This window comes from Diceros bicornis, chromosome 19 (assembly GCF_020826845.1).
Source record: "Diceros bicornis minor isolate mBicDic1 chromosome 19, mDicBic1.mat.cur, whole genome shotgun sequence".
NCBI lineage: Eukaryota > Metazoa > Chordata > Mammalia > Perissodactyla > Rhinocerotidae > Diceros > Diceros bicornis.
In genome coordinates this window covers 35,332,157-35,357,591 of record NC_080758.1, presented here as the reverse complement: position 1 = coordinate 35,357,591, position 25,435 = coordinate 35,332,157, and the positions used below count along the sequence as shown (strand labels likewise).

General features: G+C 39.0%; 2 pseudogenes; both read left to right on the top strand.

The window, feature by feature from the left end:
- The first annotated feature begins 1,422 nt into the window (after positions 1–1,422).
- Positions 1,423–4,463, top strand: LOC131418211 (uncharacterized; annotated as a pseudogene).
- A 15,219-nt stretch (positions 4,464–19,682) lies between these two features.
- Positions 19,683–23,736, top strand: LOC131418210 (uncharacterized; annotated as a pseudogene).
- Positions 23,737–25,435: the final 1,699 nt, after the last annotated feature.

Here is a 25,435-nt window from a genome sequence, read left to right as displayed (position 1 = left end):
TTCGGTAACAGTATTACCACACCAGGTCCGTTTTTGCCTGCTGCCCAGAAAGCCAATCACCAAGATGACGAGATTGCAGCAGAGAGAGAGAGTTTATTAATCACAAGGCAGCAAAGTGTGGAAATGGGAGAATGAGTCTCAAATCCACTTCCTGAAAAATAGGGACTCAGGGATATTTATGGGGTAGGGTGCAAGGTGGTCTGAAATGATTGGAGGTGAGGAGAGATGAGGTAATTGATGATCTGCGCAAACGTAGTCAGGCTTTATGCCTCTTCATAGGAGGCATGTTCACAGAATGGCCGTGTTAGCATGTCCTGAGGGTGGAGTTCCAACCTCTTGAGGTCAAAAGGTTGCTTATTGGACATATGTCTGTGTGGGCCCAGGTGATGGGTTGGTGGTCTCAACCAGCCTGAAGTGGGCAAGAGGTTCCAATTTCCGAAAAAAATAGCTCAAACACCCATTACTATGGTGACCCCAGGCTTCCAGGGAGATGTTATCTGTAGGAACCTAGTGGGAGTCAGATAGCATATTGCTGAAACAGCACAGTTAACAATGGACAAGTTTCTCATGCAGATTTAAGTCCTCACCTTCCATTCTGATAAGTTTCTAGGTAAGACCATCCCCCCCTTCTTCCTGGTATAGGGAAGAAGATACATTTTACAAATGGAGATTCCCTTTACAAATGTAAATATCTTTTATAAAGGGTAACTAGAACTAAGAATGGGCTTAGCAAGGACCCTCCCAGATAGCCGGAGATATCTATGGTGATGGTTCTGGGGGCAGGCCTCCAATCCCAAACTCTTTTAGTCAGTTAGTAGCTGTGGGGGCCAAAGTGTCTTTCAGGCAGAGACGTATTTGGAGGTGGCCAATTCCGATCCCCCATAGTTACTAGCTGCTTAATCATCAATGGCTAACTGTTTGCCAGTTTCAGTGGGAACTGCAGTCACTGAATTGTGGAGCCTAAATGCAATGGGAGTAATTGGATCCCAGGATAGCAGGGGCCAAGTGACAGCACTCAACCACCAAAGGCAAGGTGAGAGTGGTTACCATAATGGACAATAGAGGCAAAGCAGCAATCAGAATCCTCTGACTCATGCAGACCTATGGCGCTGTCTAGTTAATTACGGTGTTCAAAGAAGTAAAATAGATGGGAGGCCTACTAAATTCTTACGTTATCTATGTAAGCAGAAACATTTTAGTTCAAGTGAACAAAAGTCTAACCTGAATCATACAAAACAGAAAGTCACAGCCGCTCAATCAATTCCCAGAGCCAGTTGAGCCAGTTTACAGACCAAGAACCTCTTTTTTCTTTTTTTTTTTAAATATCCTTTATACTTTATTAGAATTAAAAAATTTCTTTTTTTTTTTTTTTTAATTTTTTGTTTATTGCAGTAACATTGGTTTAGACCCAGAACCTCTTGAATGAAGGGGAAACTGGGTCCCCTTGAGGAAGGATCCCAGTACACTGCCAAAATTTACATTGTTAATCTTTCCCTCAGACTTTCGCAAAGGGACCTAGGGCTTTCTACCAGGGTAACTGTGCATTGGGGAAAGGGAAATAATCAGAATTTTCAGAGACTGATACACACTGGCTCTGAACTGACACTGATTCCAGGAGACCCAAAACATCACTGTGGTCCACCAGTTGGACTAGAGGCTTATGGAGGTCAGATGGTCAATGGAGTTTCAGCTCAGGTCTGTCTCACAGTTGGCCCGGGTTGTCCCTGAACCCATCCTGTGGTTATTTCCTCAGTTCTGGAATGCATAATTGGAATAGACACACTTAGCTGATGGCAGAAACCCCACATTGGTTCCCTGACCTGTGGAATGAGGGCTATTATGATGGGAAAGATCAAGCAAAAGGCGCTAGAACTAGTTCTATCTAGGAAAATAGCAAACCAAAAACAATACCACATTTCTGGAGGGATTACAGAGATTATTGCCACTATAAGGACATGAAAGATACAGGGATCATGAGTCCCACCACATCCTTATTCAGTTCACCTTTTGGCCTATGCAGATGTGAGATAGATCTTGGAGAATGACAATGAGTTGTCATAAGCTTAAACAGGTGGTGACTACAATTGCAGCTGTTGTACCAGATGTAGTTACATTGTTGGAACAAATTAACACATCCTCTGGGACCTGGTATGCATCTATTGATCTGGAAAATGCCTTTTTCTCCATCCCTGTCAATAAGGGCCACCAGAAGCAGTTTGCTTTCAGTTGCTAAGGCCAGCAATACACCGTCACTATATAAAGTCTATGGCAGGGTATATCGACTCTTCAGGCCTATGTCATAATTTAATTCAAAGTAATCTTGATTGCCTTTTCCTTCCACAAGATACCACTCTGATCCATTCTATTGATGACATTATGCTGATAAGATCCAGTGAGCAAAAAGTATCAACTATTCCAGCCTTATTGGTAAGACATTTGCATGTCAGAGGGTGGGAAATAAATATGACACAAATTCAGAGGCCTTCTACCTCAGTGAAATTTCCAGGGGTCCAAGTGGTATAGGGCATATTGAGATATGCCTTCTATGGTAAATGATAAGTTGTTGCATCTGGCCCCTCCTACAACAAGAAAGAGGCACAATGCCTCGTGGGCCTCTTTGGTTTTTGAAGGCAACTTATTCCTCACTTGGGTGTGTTATTTCAGCCCATTTACCAAGTGAACCAAAAAGCTGCTAGTTTTGAGTAGGGCCCACAACAGGAGAACACTCTGCAACAGGTCCAGGCTACCAGGCAAACTGGTAAACGTATGATCCAGCAGTCCAATGGTGCTTGGAACAGGGATGCCGTTCGCAGCCTTTGGCAGGCCCCTATAGGTGAATCACAGCAAAGGCTGTTAGGATGTTGGAGCAAAGCACTACCATCCTCTGCAGATAACTACCCTCCTTTTGAGGATAGCTCTTGGCCTGCTACAGGGCCTTAACAGAGACTGAATGCTTGACCAGGGGTCACCAAGTTACCATGTAACCTGTGCTGCCTATTATGAACTGGCTGTTATCTGACTCCACCAAGCCATAAGTTGTGTGTGCACAGCAGCACTCCATCATTGAATGGAGGTTGCATATATAAAATGGTGCCAGAGCAGGCCCTTAAGGTACAAGTAAGTTACATGAAGAAGTAGCCCAAATACCCATGATCCCCACTCTTCTTGCACTGCCTTTTGTCTCCCTGACTGCACTTATGTCCTTGTGGGGAGTTTCCTAAGATGGTTTGACAGAGGGAGAGAAGATATGGGCCTGGTTTACAGATAGTTCTGCTTGATAGACAGGCACCACCAGAAAATAGACATCTGCAGCATTACAGCCCTTCCCTGGGACATTCCTGAAGGACAGTTGTGAAGGGAAATCCTCCCAGTGGGCAGAACTATAGCAATGTACCTCATTGTTCACTTTTCTTGGAAGGAGAAATGGTCAGGTATGTGGTTATATACAAACTCATGGATTGTAGCCAATGGTTTGGCTGGATGACAAGAGATTTGGAAGGACATGACTAGAAAATTGGTGACAAGGAAATTTGGGGAAGAGGCATGTGGACAGATCTCTCAAAATGGGGGAAAAAATGAAGATATTTGTGTCTTATGTGAATGTTCACCAAAGAGTAACCTCAATAGAGGAAGATTTTAATAATCAAAGGGATAGAATGACTTGCTATGTAGATTCTGGTCAGTCTCTTTTCCCAGCTACCCCTATCACTGCCCAATGAGTTTATGAACAAAGTGGCCATGATGGCAGAGATGGAGGTGATGCATAGAATCAGCAACATGGACTTCCACTCACCAAAGCTGACCTGGCTAGAACCACTGCTGAGTGCCCAGTCTGCCAGCAGCAAAGACCAACCCTGAGTCTAAAATATTGACAATATAGCAATATTTCTCAGGGTGCTCAGCCAGCTACCCAGGGGCAGTTTGATTACATTGTACTCCTTCCATAATGGAAGGGGTAGTGTTTTGCTCTTAATGGAAAAGACACTTACTCTGGATATAAATTTTGCCTTCCCTGCAAGCAGTGCTTCTGCCATATGTGGATTTACAGAATGCCTTATCCACCATTGTGCTATTCTACACAGCATTGCTTCTGATAAAGGAAATTCATAGAAAATAAAGTGTGGCAATGGGCCCATGCTCATAGAATTTACAGGTCTTACCATGTTTCCACCCTTCTGAAGCAGCTGGACTTATAGAATGGTGAAATGGCCTTTTGAACACTCAGTTACAATGCGAGCTAGGTGGCAGTACCTTGCTGAGCTAGGGCAAGATTCTTCAGAAGGCTGTATATGTTCTGCATCAGCATCCAGTACATGGTGCCATTTCTCTGATAGTCAGGATTTACAGGTCCAAGAATCAAGGGGTGGAGATCGGAGTGGCACTACTCATTATTACCCTCTAGTGACCCACTAGTAAAATTTTTGCTTCCTGTTGTCATAACATTATGTTCTACTAGCCTATAGGTCTTAGTTCCAGAGGGAGCAATGCTTCCATCAGGATACACAACAGTGATCCCATTGAACTCAAAGTTAAGACTGCCTCAAGGCCATTTGGGGTTTCTCACGCTTCTAAACCAACAGGCAAAGAAGAGAGTTACTGTGCTGGCTGGGTTGATTGATTCTGACTATCAAGGCGAGATTGGACTACTTCTCCACAATGGAGATAATAAAGAGTATGTCTGGAGTACAGGAGATCCCTTAATATGTCTGTTAGTATTAACATGCCCAGTGATTAATGTCAGTGGAAAAGTACAACACCCAGTCAAGGCAGGACTGCTAATGGCCCAGACCTTTCAGAAATGAAAGTTTGAGTCACCTCACCAGGTAAAGAACCAGCTGAGATGTTTTCAGAAAACAAAGGGAATAGAGAATGGGTGGAAGAAGAAGGTGGTTATAATGAATGGCTATGACCAAATGACCAGTTACAGAAATGAGAACTCTAATTGTCATGAGTGTTTCTTTCTTATTTGGTTATGAATATGTTTGTGTGCATGTAAATATATATCTTTGTTGTCTTCCCTCTCTGATTCCTTATCATGTAATGTAAGATGTATTGACTTTATATCATAGTATTTAAATCTTGTTAATTTTACATGACCGTATTTAAGTCTTGAGATATCAAGGAGAAGAGTAAACATCACTCAAGTAAACATCACTTCTTCCGAGGAAGGAGTTAGTGTGCTTTCAGTTGTATGCAGGATACTTGTATCATGTTAGGTGGGATTATGACTGTGTTATTGTCTATATTTGAAGATTAAATATCATTTAAAGAGTTGTATATGGATGTCCAGTTGACAAAGGGTAGACTTGTGATGGTTAATTTTGTTTGTCAACCTGAATGGGCAAGGAGCTGCTGAGAGTTTGGTCAAACATTTCTGGGTGTGCCTGTGAGGGTGTTTTTGGATGAGATTAACATTTGGATCTGTAGAGTGAATAATGCAGATTTCCCTCCCTAACATTGGTGCCCCTCATCCAATCAGTTGGAGGCCTGAACAGAACAAAAAGTCTGATACTACTATGAATAAGATGAAATTCTTCCTGAATTTCCTGAAGTAGCCTGACTATTTGAGCTGGAACATTGGTCTTTTCCTGCCTTTAGATTTGAACTGAAACAACAGCTTTTTTAGGGTCTTGAGCTGTCAGCTTTCAGACTGGAACTTATGTCATTGGCTCTCCTTATTCTCAGGCCTTCGGACTTGGATTGGAGCTACACCATTGGCTCTCAAGGGTCTCCTGCTTGCCAGCTGCAGATCTTGGGACTTCTTATTCTCCATAATTACATGGGCCAATTTCTAATAATAAATCATAACTATATGTATATATATATAGTTATATAGTTATATAATTATATAAATGTCTAATATATATTTCCTATTGGTTCTCTTTCTCTGGAACAGACTAATTCTCTGACTAATATACTATTATTACCTTCATTATAGAGATGAGTCTCAGAAAATTTAAGTACCTTAAGCCACGCTAGAGGTAGTAAATTGCAATGTCGAGAAGTACCCAGGTTTGTCTGACCCTAATGTCCACGCTCATATACCCTGTATTATAATTGTGTTCTGCTTATGGACCAGTGAAGATGAATAAAGACCCAGAGGAATGCCCCCATGCCATACCTCCTGCCTGTTTCTGAATCTCGTTTTGTGTTTTAATTATTGTGGCCATATAATTATTATCCTAAAATTCAGTAGCACAAAATAGCAACTGTTTTATTTTGCTCATGATTTTATGGTTCAGGAATTCAGAAAAGGCTTGACTAGGCTACTCTTTGATGGGATCTCTTGTGTGGCTGCAGTCACCTGAAAGTTTGACTGGACTGGATATCCAAAATGGCTCAATCACATGACTGGCGGTTGACACTGGCTATTGGCTTAGAGCTCAGCTGGACTGTCAATCAGAGCACCTACATGTGTCCTTTCCAACGTGGTAATATCAGAACAGTCAGACTTTTTCAGGGCAGATGGCTTCCTTTAGAGTGAGCAGACCATCAGAACCAGGTGGAAGCCACAGGGTCTTCTTTGGCCTGCTCTTACAAGCCATGTAACATCACTTCTTCTGTAGTCTGTTGGTTACAAATGCATCACTGAGGTAGCATCAAATTCAAGGGGAGAAATCAAAGACCTTCTTCTTGACAGAAGAAGTGTCAAAGAATTTGTGAGTGTGTTTTAAAAACATCCCAATATATTATGATCCCAAGATCTGAGTACCTCTGGAGATGGTGTAAGGCAAGAACGTGGGCTTTGAAATGGGGTCATAATTTGAAACTTTCTCCATCATTCATTATCTATATAACATTGGACAAATTATTTAAAGTCTGGCCAGGGACCTTCTCTGAAAAAGGGAGAGGTTGATATCTATTTTGCAGCTAAAGAAAGTACATATGCCTGGTATTCAATTAATATTAGATGGCTTCACATCTCCTTCACTTCACTCACCAATTTCTATTATTTATTTATACATAGTTTAAAGACATATAAGGATCTGATTTATACTTTCAGTTTTCCTTAAGTGTTAGTGGATACATCACAAACTCAATCTATGTATTAAACCAAAAAGAACGTGGCCCAAAGAATAGACATTGCTACGTCATGGTAATATTACCTGATATCTCTTTTTGTCTCTCTCTCATGTGCCTGCTCCCTAATGTGAGACAGATACTTATAAGATATTTAAACAAGTGCAGGCTCAGAACTTGTCAGATCAAATCAGAATCCCTGGGATGTTCTATTCTGATGCAACTTTTTCCTCTCTAAGTTTGAGTTATCTGATCAAAAGTCTCGTTGTATTGGGACCAAGAGGAACCTATTAATTGGAATTCACGAAAATAGTTTAACCAAATGAACAAATCTAATTTAGAGAGCAACAGCATGTAGAAGACAAAAGCAAAGGTCTCACATGGAGCAACGCAAAATCTTCCATGTGGAAATCATTTGAACTGAAATTTTTCCCATGGTAGGGATGAAAACCTTCTTCTGCCTTGGAGTTTCACAAAGCGTGCCAGGCTGCTTCTTGCGCTAGCCTTTTACACATCTGTCAATTGGCGAAGTTAACCTCTCCGCTGTTTTGATGAAAGAAAGATAAAACTCGAAGTCCTGGTGATTTTATAGGAGCGCTGGCTGCTTGTGTCTTTGGCTATCTCTTCTACCCCTTTGGTGTGAAGACATCCCTGACTCAAAACAGATGTGGTCCCTTTGGCATGGCCCACAGAATACCACATTACTTGTAGAGCTCTGGGGCTCACAAGGTACCCACATGGAGCTGGCCATTACCCAGGGGTCATTTTTCTGCTCAGCAACAAATATGGACAGACATCTGATGACTTTTCAAGAGACTCTCACAGCTAGGTATCTAACCGAGTAGACAACAGATGATCACACTTGATCCTCTCAGATTGTATGTCCTCTACTTTCCCTCCCACTTCACTGCCCTTTTTAAGTATGTCACATTTACTATGAGTGTTGACTCTCTTTTTCCACCCTTCTTTTGAAAATCTAGTTGGGGATAGTTATCTTTGCATAATCTAAATTTCAAGCTTTTAGTTAGCTCTTCTTTAGTTTAATGACCAATAACTGTTTACAGACTTTCTCTGAATGTGCCTTGGACACATTTATTTTCTGAGCAAATGGAATTCTGCCTTGAGAACTGGAGAGCAGTTTTCTTGTTTCCATGTGGGGAGGGGAAGCAGGGAGTTGTCAACGGAGCAGCATATTTAAGCAAGCAAGATTTTAGAATAACTTAGGACTTATTCAGTTTCCATTAAGAATATCTAATTATAAGTAATTACTCTAAACTAATTTAATTCCATCCTCTTGAGCTTTATTAGAGCAACAAACTTAACCACATGCATTTTGTTAAATAGACCCTTGGCACTGTTAGGGGAAAAAAAGCTTAACAACACTGATATGACTTGCATGGGAAAGAAGGGGATTAACAATAATGAACATTTTCTGTAGTATCCTCTCCCATTCCATTAGTGGTGAAATATAAGTAGGTGTTTTAAAAAATGAGTTCACAGTAAAGAATTTAAGGAGATTAGCTCAGTTTTAGTAGATGGTCCCTGCCCAATTTAAGAATTAATGCCAGAAATAGATAAATAATTTGTTTTAGTATTAGGCTAAATTTTAAATATGTTAGAAATTAAATTATTACGGTCAAATGCTGACAACTGACTGAAATAATAAGAATTGATATTAATTTTCTTTTTCAGTATCCCAGCAGTGTTTGAAGAGGTCAAGTGTTTTTCTCTGAAGATGAAAAATGAACTACATAGTTTTAGAGTGGGTATCCTTGAAACCACATTTGGCACTTTTTTAAAAAAGCAAAGAGCTTCATTGTTTTTCTGCATATAAAAGCAATACCCTTGCAATATAAAAATCCACATGAAACAAATGTATAAAGAAAATAAAGAAATCACCAATAAACTTACTATACAGATATTATAACTATTAACATGTTGATATATTTCTTTCCAGATATATTTTTTTATATGTGAAGATTCTCTTTATGTAATTGTTATTAAATCATAGCATACACACAGAACGTGAATAAACAATAAGTATTCTAGAGACAGAACATTTTCGGGACTCCAGAAGTTCTCTCATCACCACCCCTGTCTACCAAAAGTAAACTTCCTCAACTCTTAACACCATAGATGAGTTTTTCCTGTTCTGAATTTTATATCGATGGAGTCACACATTGTGTACTCTATGTTGGCTTATTTTGTATAACATTATGTTTGTAAGCTATCTTCATATTGTAACTTGTCATTGTAATGTGCTTATACACACTGATATATATAATTGCATTATATAAATGTACCACACTTTATATAACCATTTTGCCATTTGGTTATTTCAAGTTTGGGGCTGTGAAATTCTAATGCATGCCTTATGAGAGAACGTATGGACATGTTTCTGTTTGGTATCTACAGAATTTCGTATCCAAATTCTGTTTGGAGCAGAATTGCTGGCTAGTTTCTAAGGGTGTGCATATATTAAGTTTTTAATAAACACTGACAAAGAGTTTCCAAAATGACTATAATAATTTACACTTTCACTAGCAATATATGAGAGTCCCAGTTGCTGTGTCTCCTTGCCAACACTTGATATCAAAGGATTGTTTTTAAATAAAAAAAAAATAGTTCTCTATATGTACTTTGGTAGCCTGAATTTCCTACCTAACCATATATCTTGGATGTCTTTCCATGTCAATGAGTAAAGACAACATCATTTTAAATTGCTGTGTAATAATCTTTTGTACCATGTATCTATATATATATGACCAATTGTTGATGAATATTTCTACAGATTTTCATTTTGTGAGCAAAGCTGATTATATAATTCTTTGTGCACATAGTCCATAGCTCAATACAATTGTTGCCAGCAAATTAAATCACTCTGTTTGGTCCTCTATACTCTCCATCACACTCAAGTGCCAGAAATCCATGATAGCTTAACCCAACTATTACCTTGTTTCTTCTCTTTCTTGGTTGTAGATGAAGTCTGCTAATGAAAAGTTATGACAGGAAAATTGGCTTCAAGAAATATTCATGATCAATTTCATCACATAGGCTCTCAAACTTTTCTGTTTGGCAATACTTCTCCACTCTACACATTGATCATTTTAAATCTTCACCCTCCTTGAAACACCAGATCTTTGCCCACCTCCCTCCAGAATCTCAGCAGATGACTAATCCTCGCAATTCATACAGAATATGGTAGCCATCAGAAGGTATTCTCCCCAAAGTGATTTCTACTGCCAAGCAGAAACACACACACACACACACACACACACATACATACATACATACATACATACATACATACATACATACATGCCTGGTCTATCTTCCTTTGCTTCCTAAAGATAAAGAAGCTGCTCCCCTACATTCTCCCGTTTCTCCATTTAAGGTCAATTCTCACAACAGGACTTTGGATCTCATTGCCTCATGTGTTTTCTGGCCACTCATTTTCTTTCTCCCCTTTTCCTCACTATTTCAGCTGGCCAAACTTGAAATGTAATTCCTCTTGAGCCTTATTAATTCTCTTCCTCTTTAATTTTCTCTTCTGTTCCCCTTTTCTGCTCTACTCTTTTCCTTTTCTCACTGTCTCTCATGCTCACTTTGCTTTGCTGCTTTCACTTCTCTAATCTTTCCTTCACTTTTCTATTTTTATGTTTTCCTTAGGTTATCTTAGCCAGTGTTATGGCTTCAGACACTATCTCTGTGTTAGCGTCTTCCAGATGTATACAACCAAACTGGACCTCTTTTGTTAGCTTTAGACTCTTAGACAAATGACTATTTGCCAACATATATTAAATGTCTCAGAGACAGTACAAAAGTGACATGTCTAGAATAGAACCTTTGATATTCCCCCTCCACTAACACCTGTCTTCCTATCCCAGTAAATGGCACACCATTCACCTAGTGGTAAGTGAAAATTACAAAAGTTATCTAGGATTCTTGCCTTTTCTTTACTCACCCAATCAAATCCATTGTCAAGTCCATTGTACGGTGCTCCGCAATACATCTCAAATCTACACACTTCTTTATCTCAATAGCCATCTCCCACCCAAACCATGGTCACCCCCCAATAGATGCAGAAACCAGAAGGGCCTGGGCCATAACTGCCTTATTCAACATTTAACCCCAGAGCTTGGCATGTGCCTGACACTTAATAGGTAGCCAAAAAAGCAGATCTAGTCACCATTATCTCTTGCTTGGACTTCTAAGGCTATTTATCATATGATTTGAAGTTAAAAATAATTCCTTCTTGAAAGTTTCTTGTCATCCAAAGTAGATCAAATCCCTAATTATAGATTTTTATAGCACGAGGTATTAATGTATCTCTCTTTTCTAACAGTTTCCAGATATAATTTTACATTATTTTCTATGACAAGTGATTAACTGTCTGACCACCTCAAACGAGAGATTCAGAGGGGAAGGGAACTTCTTGTTTTTTGCTCTCCGTTCTGCCCACATACTTTACATATGAGTGAATGAAAAGAAAAATAAATAAATTTTAAGCAGTAGTTTTCTGCATTTAACAGGAGACCCATTCTTAAGATTTTTATGCATATTTCCAATTTCCCCTATTTTTGATTTATATTTTCTCCTTTCAGTTACAGAGATTGCTCAATTTTTAGTTACATCTACCTTAGGTTCGCGTTTAAGTCTTCGCCAACGTACATATAAAGCATAATTATTGTTTTACTTTGTATGTTTTAATTACTGGTGATTTTAATTTTTTTCCTATTTTCATGCTACATGTATTTATTTTCCTATTGGTGTACTGGTCTTTTCTTTAGTGATTTGTAAGAGCTCTTCAATATTAGTGAGATTAATCTCTTCGCCACTACATAAATGTTATATTTTTCTCAATCTGTCATCTGTATTTGTTTATATTCTTTTGCAGTTGCACACTTATTTACTCATTAAGCAGATGTTTATTAGATTCCCACTATTTGTCTAAAATCATTCAAGGAATGGGAATAAAGCAATAATCAAAGCAGAGAAAAATTACTGCCTTCATGATGCTTATATTGCCATTATGGAGAAGGGTGGGTAGACAGACAATAAGTGATATAAAATAAGTAATATAAGTAGACTATTGGATGGTTATAAGTATTATTAACATAATTAAAGCAGGAAAAGAGTCAGCAAGTAGGAGTTGCAATTTTAAAATAGGTTACCCAAAGAAGGTTTCCTTGAGAAGGGGATCTCTGATCAAAGTCTTAAAGAAGGTGAGGAATTGAGCCTTGTAGATACCTTCAGAAACAGACTTCAAGGTAGAAGGGACATCAAGTGCAAAGGTCCTGAGGCAAAGGCATACCTGGTAAGTTTGAGGAACAGATAAGGGGCCAGTGGAGGTGGAACAGATTTACGAGGAAGAACATAATAGAATATGAGGTCTGAGGGGCAGTGGGTTAGAAGGAAACCTCAACATGTAGTGCATTGTTGGCCACTCTATGAACTTTGGTGTTTACTTGCAATGAGATAAGAAGACTGCAGATTTTTGAGTGGAGGAGGGATATGATCTAACTATGTTTTAACTGTAAAATTCTGATTGCTTTTTAAAGAATAGCCTTTAGGGAGTCAAGATCTCAAGCAAGGAGGCCAGTTAGAAAATTGCAATAATTTCAGTCAGAGATGAGAGTGGATTGGACCAACTGGTGGTGTATAATTCCAATGTGTTAGCAGTGAAGGGGGTGATAGTGGTCAGATTATGTGTATATTTTGAAGGTAAAGTCAATAATATTTGCTGATGAATTGTATATGGGATATGAGAGTAAGTGAGAAGTGTAGGTTATTAAAATTTTTAGTTTAGTTTGGGGCCTGAGAAAATGACGGAGCTGCCATTAAGTGAGATGGGGAAGACTATGGCTATAGAGGTATTAGGAGGGAAGATCAAGAGTTCTAATTTTGTAGCTGCTAAGTTTGAGATTTCTGTTAGGTATCTAAGTGGAGCTGTTGAGTGGGTTGTTGGATTTATGGTTCTGTTGTCCTGAAGAGAGGGGACAACAACTTGGGTGTCATCAGTATATAGAGAGTATTTATTGCCATGAAACTGAATGATAACACCAAGACAACGATTGTAAATAGAAAAGAGAAATGTTTAAGACTGAATCACAAAGAATTTCAAATTTCAAAGGCCAGGCAGATAAAGAAAATTTTTTTTTTTTTTTTAAATGGGAGACGGAATTTTATTTATTTATTTATTTATTTATTTTTATTTTTACTTATTTATTTTTCCCCCAAAGCCCCAGTAGATAGTTGTACGTCATAGCTGCACATCCTTCTAGTTGCTGTATGTGGGACACGGCCTCAGCATGGCAGGAGAAGCGGTGCGTCGGTGCGCGCCCGGGATCCGAACCCGGGCCGCCAGCAGCGGAGCGCGCGCACTTAACCACCAAGCCATGGGGCAGGCCCCAGATAAAGAAAATTTTATGATGAGACTAAGAAGGATCCACCACTGAGCAAAGAGTCCACTTAGGAGAGAGTGGAGTCTTGGAATTCAAGTTAAGAAAGTGACTCAAGTATCAATGAATGATCAACTGATATGATGCTGAAAATTAAAATGAGGATAAATTGAAGGTAAGAAATGGTTTAGCTAAGAGAGTTTCATTTAAGTGGAATGGTAGAAAACCTGATTGAATTGATCCATGAAAGAGAGGAGAGAAATTGGAGAGTTTGACTATAGACAGTTATTTTGAGGAACTTTGTTGTAAGTGGAAGGAAGGAAATGAGGAAAAAGTGAGCTCAAGGAGTGTTTGTATCTTAAAACAGAGGAAATGACAGCATTTCGTGTTGATGGAAAGGATCTAGTAGAAGGGATAATTTGATTAAGCTTAAAAAAGACAAGCATTAGAGTAGAAGAGGAGATGGAATCTAGTCCACGAGAGAGGGTTGGCCTTTGTTAGGAGTGTGGGTAGTTTGTCCTTAGAAATGGAAAAGAAGGCAGAAGGTATGTGTGCAAGTGCAGGTAGGGGATAGATCTTGTGGAAGTACTATTCAGAACGTTGTTCAGTAACAAGCAAAGTTATCATCTAGGAGTGCAGATCAGTGTTAGAAATTACAGGAGAGAAAATAATGTATGAAACACATAGTCATCTAGGGAAATGAGAGTAATTGGAGTTGGAAAAGAGTTCAGTATACTATTCACTCACATATACTTCTGGTACTCGTCTCTGTCTCCTTAATAGTGCTAGAATTATGATTTTAAAACACCAATCAGATTGTGCCACTTTTATGCTAAGGAAGTGTTCTTTTGGATCCTCATTAACTACAGTTAAGTGCAGGATAAAACTCAAACTCCTTCGCGTGTTGAATAGTGTCCTATAATCTGCCTCAACCTACCTTCATAGACTTATCTCCCACCATTCCCATGACTCCACACAATTCAAGTTCCAGGTGAATCTAACTTCTCAGATTTGTTCTAACATTGTATACACATTCACAACTCCTTGCCTATTCCTGGGTAGTTCCCTTTCCTGGTATGCATTTTCTCCCTTTTCCATACCTCATAAAATGTAGCTCATGCTTCACCCATCCCCTATTTCTCCCCAAGGTAAAGCTGATTCTTTTCTTCTCTATGTTCCTCTTAACCTTTGAGCTTGTCTTAGTAATTAGCATTGCCATAGAACATTATTGCTTAATATGTCTGTCTCCCACCCTAGACCAGATGTTTTTCAATCATAGGAATAATATCTTAGTAATTATTTTATCCTCCCAGTCTCTAGAGTACTAAATATTCATGAATAAATTCATTTTTTAGCATTGTAATCTTCTAGTCTCAACTAATTGCAATTTCTTAGAAGTCAAGAAAATCTTAACCTTTGCCTAGACAGTGAAAAATGCATAGGAATAAACACTTGTCAGTTAATTACTGTGTGCAAGTATACACAATTGGTTATACAAATTTTGGCTTTCATTTTATAATATCCTCTCTTCCTCAAAAACTTTACAATTTCTGTGTTTTTAATTTAACCACAAAAAAATCCCCCAGCATTGAATTTTGACAATAATGTTAGATACCAAGTTATAATTAGATAAAAAATAAGTAATCCATGTTGGATACAGTTCAGCATTTCTCTCAAATTGGACTGTTAAATGGAAAATCAAGTAAATAAAGAGACTGGCCTAAACTTGTAGCGTATTAAGCTTCAAAGATGTTGTTTTTATTGTAATTTAGTTCATTCCTGGTGCGAGTTCCTATACTTATCTTTATGTCTCTAATGAGCATTAAAAGTAATTCAAGATGAAGTAATCAAATACCTTATTCTGAGAACAAAAGATATACAGCAGGAACACATAATAAATTCACTTCTTTTAACATTTTCTCAGAAGTAAATTTTTCTTTCTACTCTCTAGTGGGTAAAAAAAAGTTTCTTTGGGAGATCCACAGACTTTGGTGCTTTGCTATTGAAACTTCAAGGAGAAGAATCATTTGACCAAATGAAGTCAAGTATAGTTGATCAGCAACAGATGGAGGAGGTGTGTATAGCAAGGAGGTATGGGGAATACATTTGGATAGAAAGGATAGGACTTGATTATAGCAAGTGATAAAGGCATTTTTTGTTATTGGTATGAAACAAAGCATCTCAAGTCTTAGTGGCTTAAAATAATAATTGATTATTATCTTTCAAATTTCTTTAAGTTAATTTGTTCAGCTGGACACTTCTTTCACAGGGTCTCTCCTGCAGTGCAGTCAGTCATCAGCAGGGACTGCCTTCTTCTGAAGGCTCAACTGGACTAGACATTCAAGATGGCAGGCAGTTGTTGCTGACTGTCAGTCAGAATTTCAGCTAAGACTCTGCCTAGGGGTGCCAATCACCTCTTCATGTGGCTTGAGATTCTGACAGCAAAGTGTGGGCTCTGAGAGGGAATGTGTCAAGAGTGAGCAATCCAAGAGAGTCAAGGAAAAGCCGCAAGGCTTTTTATGACCTAAGCTGGCAGGCAAAGAAGTCACTTCTGTCATATTCTGTTGGTCAAGCAAGTCACTAAGGCCAACCAGATTCAACTGGAGGGGAAGAGACTCTGCCTCTTGATGAAGGAAGGACAAGCTATGTTGCAGAAGAACATGAAGCATGTGACAGATAGCTTCAGCCATCTGTGGAAAAGATAAACTACCACAAAGCCCATAGAGAAATGTTTCAAAGCAATAGGATATCAACTAAGAGGTCTGCTTTCACTGATGCCATTACGGTATTCTTGCCCAGATCACCACCTTGTCTTACTTTGACTATTGAAGCAATTATTTAGTTAGTTTCCTTCGCTTCAGTCTATCCTCACCTCCAATTCACTTTTTCGTCTTGAAATTCATCTTGACTTCATCTGACTTGAAATCAAATTCTGCACATCACTGCCACACTTAAAATCCATATCTTCCCATTACACCTCGAATGACTCAGATCCAGATCTCTTCTTCAGCCTTGTCTCTATCTACTGCCCTCTCCTCAACAGGAATCTCTTTTCAGCTTCTTAATTAATTAATTAAATTCTTAATTTTACCATGCTTGCTATTGCTTCAGAATTTTCCCAGATGCATTTCTCTTAGACTGAAACACTCTTCCTGCCCCCCTTTCCTGGTTATTTACTGCTTATAAATTAGATCTTATTTCAATTATCCTTGGGCCTATAAAATATACCCTTTTTGTGATTTCATATCCCTAGCAAAGTACTTTTCACACAGAAATATAATTGCCTTGTTTCTTAGTACTTCCTTCAAATAGACTTATAAGACCTAAAAAGCTTCCTTCTTACCCCAAGTTCCTTTTAATGGTATATTGTATCTTTCACTGTCTGTTACTATATATTATACCAGATTATAAATATACTATTTATTGGCTTATTATATCTTCCACTGTCTTTTACTATATATATGTGCATATATATCTAATGGGCATTTATAGAATACTTCATCCACCAACTGCATAATATACATCAGATTCTTCTCAAGCTCACATGGAAAATTCTTTAAGATATGCCACATTCTAGGCCATAAAACACACCTCAACAGATTTAAAAGGATAGAAATCAAATGAAGTAGGTTTTGAGACCACAATGGAATTAAACTAGAAATCAGTAACATAAAAACAGATAGAAAATCCTAAAACACTTGGAGATTAAATAACATACTTCTAAATAGCACATGGGTCAAAGAAGTCTCAATAAAACTTAGAAATATTTTGAATTAAATAAAAATTAGAGTACAATCTATAAAAATTTTTGGGATACAGTGAAAGCAGGACTAAGAGGTAAATGTAGAGTATTGAACATTTATATTAGAAAAGAAGAAAGATCTAAAATCAGTAATCTAAGTTTGTAATTTAGGAAGCTTAAAAAAAAGCAATATAAACATAAAGCAAGCAAAAGAAAACAAAAAGGAAAAGTTAGAGCATCAACCAATTAAATGGAACCAAGAAAACAATATGAGAAGATCAGCAAAATCAAAGACTTGTTTTTTGAAAAGATCAATAAAATTGATAAACCCTTAGCCAGGCTAACCGTGGAAAAATAAAGACAAATTACTAATATCAGAAATGAAAGAGGGGCCATCACTACTGATCCAGTGGATATAAAAAGGTTAATAAAGGAATATTATTAGTGCCTTTATGCCCACAAATTTGATAACAGATGAAATGGACCAATTCCTTGAAAGACGCCATCTGCCAAAACTCATACAAGGGGAAATAAATAATCTGAATAGTCTCATATCTATTAAAATTTTTGAAGAAATAATGAATAAGTTTCTAAACCAGAAAGCACCATCAGGCTCAGATGGGTTCACTCGTGAATTCTACTAGACATTTAAAGAAGAAATTGTGCCAATTTTCTACAATCTCTTCCAGAAAATAAAAGCAGAGGGAATACTTTCTAACTCATCCTTTGAGGTCAGCATTAACCAAATACCCAAGCCAGACAAAGACATTACAAGAAAGGAAAACTAAGCCAATATCTATCATGGACATAGATGCAAAAATTCTCAACAAATATTGGCAAATTGAATCCAACAACATATAAAAAGAATAATCTTCCATGACCAAATGGGATTTATCCTAGTTACACAAGACTGATTCATCATTAGAGAATCAATTAATATTACTATTCATCCCATCAACAAGATGAAAAAGGAAAATCTGTGAACATATCAGTAGATGCAGAAAAATATTTGAAAAAATCCAACACACATTCATGATAAAAACTCTCAACAAACCAGGAATAGGGAGGAACACCTGCATCTTGATAAAAATAACTGCAAAAAACCTACAGTTGACGTCATACTTACTGATGAGAACCTAGTTGCTTTATCTCTGTGATGGTTAATTTGGTGTGTCAACTTGACGAGCCACAGGGAATCCAGATTAAAAATTATTTCTGAGTGTGTCTGTAAGGGTGTTTCCAGAGGAGGTTAGCATATTAATCAGTTGACTGAGTAAATAAAGTAGATGAGCATCACCCAATCCATTGCGAGTCTGAATAGAACAAAAGCCAGAGGAAGGAGGAATTTGTCCCTTTTTTCTGTGTCACTGTTTGAGCTGGGACATCTCATCTCATCTTCTCCTGCTTGTGGACTGGGATTTACACCACTGGCTCCTTTATTTTCAGGCCTTCAGACTCACAGTGAATTATACCTCTGGTTTTCCTGGATCTCCAGTTTGCAGACAGCGGATTATGGAATTTCTCAGCCTCTGTAATTGCATGAGCCAGTTCTTCATAATAAATCTCTATCTAAACTATCTTTTATCTATCTGTCTACTGGTTCTATTCTCTGGAAAACTCTGACTAATACAGATTTTGGTACTGAGAGTGGTTCTAGAAGAACAGAATTTTAAGGATGAGTTTTTTAAAATTCATTTCGGGGTTACTGGAATTGGCTCTCTAAACTGATTAGATTTAAAGATGCTAATGGCTCTATATCCAGTAGTAAAGAAGGCACCAATAGTCTACGACGTGAACAGTTTATAGAGACACACAAAATATCTTCATTGGATAGTACTAATCAACCACTTGTAAGAAGCAAGGAGCTAGGTGACTCTGTATATGATATTTCAGACCTTTATGGAAAACTAATGAATGTAATGATATTGGTTGGTTGTTCCTAATGTCACTAGACAAAGTGGTGAAAGATAAGGATGAACTCAGGGATTCCAATTCCTAGCTCTAGCACTGCGTAAACAACCTAAGAGCTTCAATATGTGCCCCAGAGATGAGCCTTATCTCCTGTAGCCACAGGGCTAAATTTGCTGAAAATCAAATGCAGAAACTCATTCTAAGACTAGCTTAATTACAACATAAGTGGAACTTGTAGCTTCATAGAATGTCCACTGTTAAAGTGAGGGCATTGATTTCGAAAGAATGTGATTCTATAAGTTGGGATGGGGACATGTGGGAAGGCTTGGATGAAGCTGGGGACAATGAGCCCCTAAATTCTGATGAAAATTCTGTGCCAATGGCAGAGGTCTTCCCACCCCCAGTGGAAGTGACCTACCTACCCCCAGCAGAATTGGCCTCCCCACCCCCAGCAGAAGTGTTCTTCTCAACCCACATTAAAGTGGTGTCCCCACACCAGCAGCAGAGTCATCTTCACCCCTATTGGAATCAGCTTCTCCATCCACAGTGATATGAGCTTTTCCATCTCCACCTGAGGGGATTAACCCTAAATATCTGAGGAAACTGGAATGGCCTCCTCTGAGGTAGTTGCCATGCTAGACAATGCTGATTCTCTTCAGAACCCACCCCCACCACTCCTCTTTGCTTTTAGACCTATAACTAGGCTCAAGCCCCAGGAGGCTCCTAAAATGTACAATGAGTACACGGGTACAATGTATGACCAATAAGAAGGTATCTTATACTCCAGAAAAACAAGTGGACTTTTCTAATTTATATAGATAGAAATCCAGGTAACATATGTAGGAATGGATACTAAAGGTGTGGGATAATATTTTAAGGAATATAAAGTTGGATCAGGCCAAATTTATTGACATGGGGTCACTAAGTAGAGATTCTGCATTAATGTTGTATCTTGGGGAGCTAGAATGACCTCTAACAGTTAATTTGTTTGGTTGTTTGGCTGAAACATGGACCAAAAGGTGACTCACCATGAGTAAATTGGAAATGCCAGATGTGCCTTGGTTTAACATAGAGGAAGGCATTCAAAAGCTTAGGGAGATTGCAATGTTAGAGTAGATGTGTCATTTAAGATTTATTTGCCCATACTGGGATGGTCCAGAAGACATGCCCTTCATGAATACTGTAAGGAATAAATTTATGATGGGAACTCTGGCCTCCTTGAAGAGCTCTGTGATCACTCTTCTCTGTAGGCCACCTCGCAATGGGAACCTGTGATCACTGAATCAGGAAACCTAAATGAAATGAGAGTAATTGGATTCTGAGGTGGCAGGGGCCAAATGGTGCCACTCAACAGGCAAAGGTAAGGTCAGTGTGGTTACCATAATGGACAGCAGAGTCAAATCAGCAATCAGAATAATCTGACTCATGCAGACCTATGTCGTTAGCCAATTGATCATAGTGTTCCAAAAAGTAAAATAGATAGGAAGTCTACTAAATTCTTACTTGATCTGTATGTGCAGAAACATTTTAGGTCAAGTGAACAAAAGTCTAACCTGAATCATAAAAACAGAAAGGCAAGTCCCCACAATCAATTCCTAGACTTCTTCAGAATTACAGAGCCAGACCCCTTGAATGAAGAGGAGGCTGTCTCCTCTTGAGGAAGGACCTTGGTACACTACCAAAAATTTATACTGTTAATCTTTCTCTCAGCCTTCCCCAAAGGGACCTGTGGCCTTTTCCCAGGATAACTGTACATTGGGGAAAAGGAAAAAATTAGACTTTTCAGGGAGTAGTGGACACTAATTCCAGAACACCCCAAACATCACTGTGGTACACCAGTCAGAGTAGGGGCTTATAGAAGTCAGATGATCAATGGGGTTTTAGCTCAGGTCCATCTCACAATGGGCCCAGTGGGAACATATCCTGTGGTTATTTTCCTAGTTCTGGAATAAACATACTTAGAAGTTGGCAGAATCCCCACAATGGTTTCTTGACCTGTGGAGTGAGGGCTATTATGGTGGGAAAGGCCAAATGGAAGCCATTTGAACTGGAAATGGCTAGGAAAATAGTAAACCAAAAGCAATACTACATTCCTAGAGGAATTGTAGAGGTTAGTGCCACCATCAAGGACATAAAAGATGCAGGAGTGGTGATTCCCACCACATCTCCTTTCAACTTGCCTATTTGGCCTGTGCAGAAGAGAGATGGGTCTTGGAGAATGACAATGAGTTGTCATAAGCTTAAACAAGTGATGACTATAATTGCAGCTGTTGTTCCAGATGTGGTTACATTGTTTGAACAAATTAACACATCCTCTGGTACCTGGTATGCATCTATTGATCTGGCAAATGCCTTTTTCTCCATCCCTGTCAATAAGGACCACCAGAAGCAGTTTGCTTTCAGCTGCGAAGACCAGCAATACACAGTCACTATCCTACCGTAGGGTATATCAGCTCTCCAGACCTATGTCATAGTTTAGTTCTCAGAAATTTTGATTGCTTTTTCTTCTGCAATATACCATACTCCTCCATTTCATTGATGACATTATGCTAATTGGATCTGGTGAACAAGAAGTAGCAACTACTCTAGACTTATTAGTAATACATTTGCATGTCAGATGGTGGGAAATAAATCTGCCTAAATTCAGGGGCCTTCTATCTCAGTGAAATTTATAGGGTCCGGTGGTGTGGGGAGCGTCACAATATCCCATCTAAGGTAAAGGATAAGTTGTAGCATCTGGTCCCTCCTACAATGAAGAAAGAGGCACAAGGCCTACTAAGCCTCTTTGATTTTTGGAAGCAGTATATACCTCATTTGGATGTGTTATTCCAGGCCGTTTACTGAATAATCCAAAAAGATGCTAGTTTGAGTGGGGTCCAGAACAAGAGAAGGCTCTGCAATGGACCAGGCTGCAGGGCAATCTGCTCCACCACTTGGCCCATATGATCCAGCAGATCCAATGGTGCTTAAAGTGTCAGTGGCAGATAGGGATCCTGTTTGGAGCCTTTGGCAGGCCTTTATAACAGAATACAGTACATATCTTTATTATTTTGGAGCAATGCCCTGTCATCTTCTGCAGATAACTACTCTCCTTTTGAGAAATAGCTCTTATCCTGCTACTGGGTCTTAGTAGAGGCTAAATACTTGGTCTTGGGTCCACCAAGTTACCATGAGACCTGAGCTGCATATTATGAACTGGTTGTTCTCTGACCCATCAAGCCACAATGTTGAGCATGCACAGCAACATGCCATCATCAAATGGAAGTGGTATATACATGATCAGGCTCAAGGAGGCCCTGAAAGCTTAAGTAAGTTATGGAAGAAGTGGCCCAAATGCCCATGGTCCCCACTGCTGCTACATACATTTCCTCCTCCCTCCCATCCTGCACTCGGGGCTTCATGGTGAGTTCCCTATGATCACTTGACAGAGGAAGAAAAGATTTAGCCCTAGTATACAGATGGTTCTGCACAATAGTAGGCACCACCTAAAAGTGGACATCTGCAGTACTACAGCCCCTCTCTGGGATATCCTTGAAGGACAGTAGTGAAGTCTTCTCAGTGGACAGAACTTCAAGCAGTACACCTGGTTGTTCTTAAAAGGAGAAATGGCTAGATGTGTGATTATCTGCCAATTCGTGGGCTGTGACCAATGGTTTGGCTAGACAATCAGAACTTGGAAGGAACATGATTAGAAAATCGGTGACACAGAAATCTGGGGAAGAGGTATGTAGATACACCATCTCTGAATGGGCAAAGAACGTGGAGATATTTGTGTCCCATTTGAATGGGACACACCAAAGAGTGACCTAGCAGAGGAGGATTTTAATAATCAAGTGAATTGCATAACTCATTTTGTGGATAGCAGTCAGCCTCTTTCCCCAGCCACCCCTGTCATCACACAGTGGACTCATGAACAAAGTAGCCATAGTGGCAGGGGTGGAGGTTATGCATGGGCTTAGCAACATAGACTTACGCTCACTGAAACCAGTATGCCTATAGCCACTGCAGAGTGCCCAATCTGACAGGAACAGAGATAAACACTGAGCCCCTGACATGGCATTATTCTCTGGGTTGATCATGATCAGCCAGGTACCTGGTGGCAGGTTGATTACGTTGGACCACTTCCATCATAGGAGGGGTAGCATTTTCTTCTTATTGGAATAGACTTTTCTTGTTCTGTTTAGAGATTTGCCTTCCCTGTAAACAATGCTTCTTCCCAAACTATCTTCCATGGTGTTATAGAATGCCTTATCCACCATCATGGTATTCCACACAGCATTGCTTCTGATCAAGGAACACACTTAACAGAAAAAGCAGTGTGAAAATGGGCCCATGCTCATAGAATTCACTGCTCTTACCATAATCCCCACCATCCTAAAGGTGCTGATTTAATAGAACTGTGGAATGGCCTTTTGAAGACTCAGTTACAGCACCAGCTAGGTGACAATACCTTGCATAGCTAGGGCAAGGTTCTCCCAAAGGCTTTATATGCTCTGAATCAGCGTCCAATATATGGTGTTGTTTCCCTGATAGCCAGCATTCACAGGTCCAGGAATCAAAGGGGTGGAAATGGAGGTGGCATCACTCATTATTACCCTCAGTGATCCACTAGAAAAATTTTTGCTTCCTGTTCTCATTACCTTATACTCTGCTAGCCTATAGGTCTTAGTTACAGAGAGAAGAATGCTTGCACCAGGAGAAACAATAACGATTTCATTGAACTCAAAGTTAAGACTGCCACCTGTCCATTTTGGGCTCCCCAAGCCTCTGAATCAATAGGCAAAAAAGGGAGTTACTGTGCTGGTCTGGGTGATTGATCCAGACTACAATGGGAGATTGGACTACTACTTCACAGTGGAGGTAAGGAAGAGTGTGTCTACAATACAGGAGATTCCTCAGGGTGACTCAGTATTACCATACCCTGTGATTAAGGTCAATGGAAAAGTACAACACCCCAATCTAGGCAGAACTGCTAGTGGCCCAGACACTTCAGGAATGCAGGTTTGTGTCACCCCACCAGGTAAAGGATTAAGACCAGCTGAGATGCTTGCTGAAGTCAAAGGGAATACAGAATGGGTAATGGAAAAGGCAGTTATAAAACTCCAGATATGACAATATGACCAGCTCCAAAAATGGGGACTCTTCAGTTTGCTATGAATATGTTTGTGTGTGTGCAGTAAACCTAACATATATATAATCTCAATATCTCTCTGTCTTTCCCTCTGTCTCTCTCTCTGTATATATATATACCAATATATATACCATTGTGAGTAGGTGTCATCCAATCCATTGAGGTCCTGAATAGAGCAAAAGATGGAAGAGGAGAAATTTGCCTTTCATTTCTCTCACTGCTTGAGCTGGGATATCTCATCTCATATTCTTCTGACCTTGGACTGGGATTTATACCATCAGCTCCCCTGGTTCTCAGGCCTTTGGACTCAGACTGAATTATATCACCAGCTTTCCTGAGTCTTCAGCTTGCAGATGGGAGATCATGGAACTTCTCAGCCTCCATTATCACATGAACTAATTCTTCATAATAAATTTTCTTTTATATGTATAGGCTATATATACGTGCACACAGGCATATCTTGCTTTATTGCACTTCATTCATATTGCATTTTTTGCAAGACCCTCCAACCAGCAAAAAGATTATGACTCACTGAAGGTTGAGATGATGGTTAGCATTTTTAACAATAAAGTATTTTTTAATTAAGGTATATACTTTGGTTTTTTTTAGACATAATGCCATTGCATACCTAATAGGCTACAGTATAGTGTAAAGGTAACTTTTACATGCACTGGGAAACCAAAAAATTCATGTGACTCGTTTTATTGTAATATTTGCTCTATTATGGTGGTCTGGAACCAAACCACAATATCTCCGAGGTATGCTTATATGTGTGTGTGTGTGTGTATATATATATATGTATCAGATTTCTTCTACTTCTCTGAAGAACCCTGACCAATACAACCTCTAAGACCAGAAACAAGGCAATGATGTCCCCTCTCACATCTCCTATGCAACATTGTACTTGAAATCCCAACATTGTAACTAATGCAATAAGACAAAAAAAGGAAATAAATTGTATACAGATTGGAAAGGGAGAAATAAAATTATCTTTGTTTGCAGATGACATGATTGTCCATGTAGAAAACCCCAAAGAATCAACAAAACCGCTGAGAATTACAAAGTGATTATAGCAAAATTGCAGGATACAAGGTTAATACACAAAAATGAATTGCCTTCCTATATACCAGTAATAAATGATTGGAATCTGAAATTAAAAACACAATACTATTACATTAGTATGAAAAAATGAAGTACTTAGAAATAAAGCTAACTAGTATATACAAGATC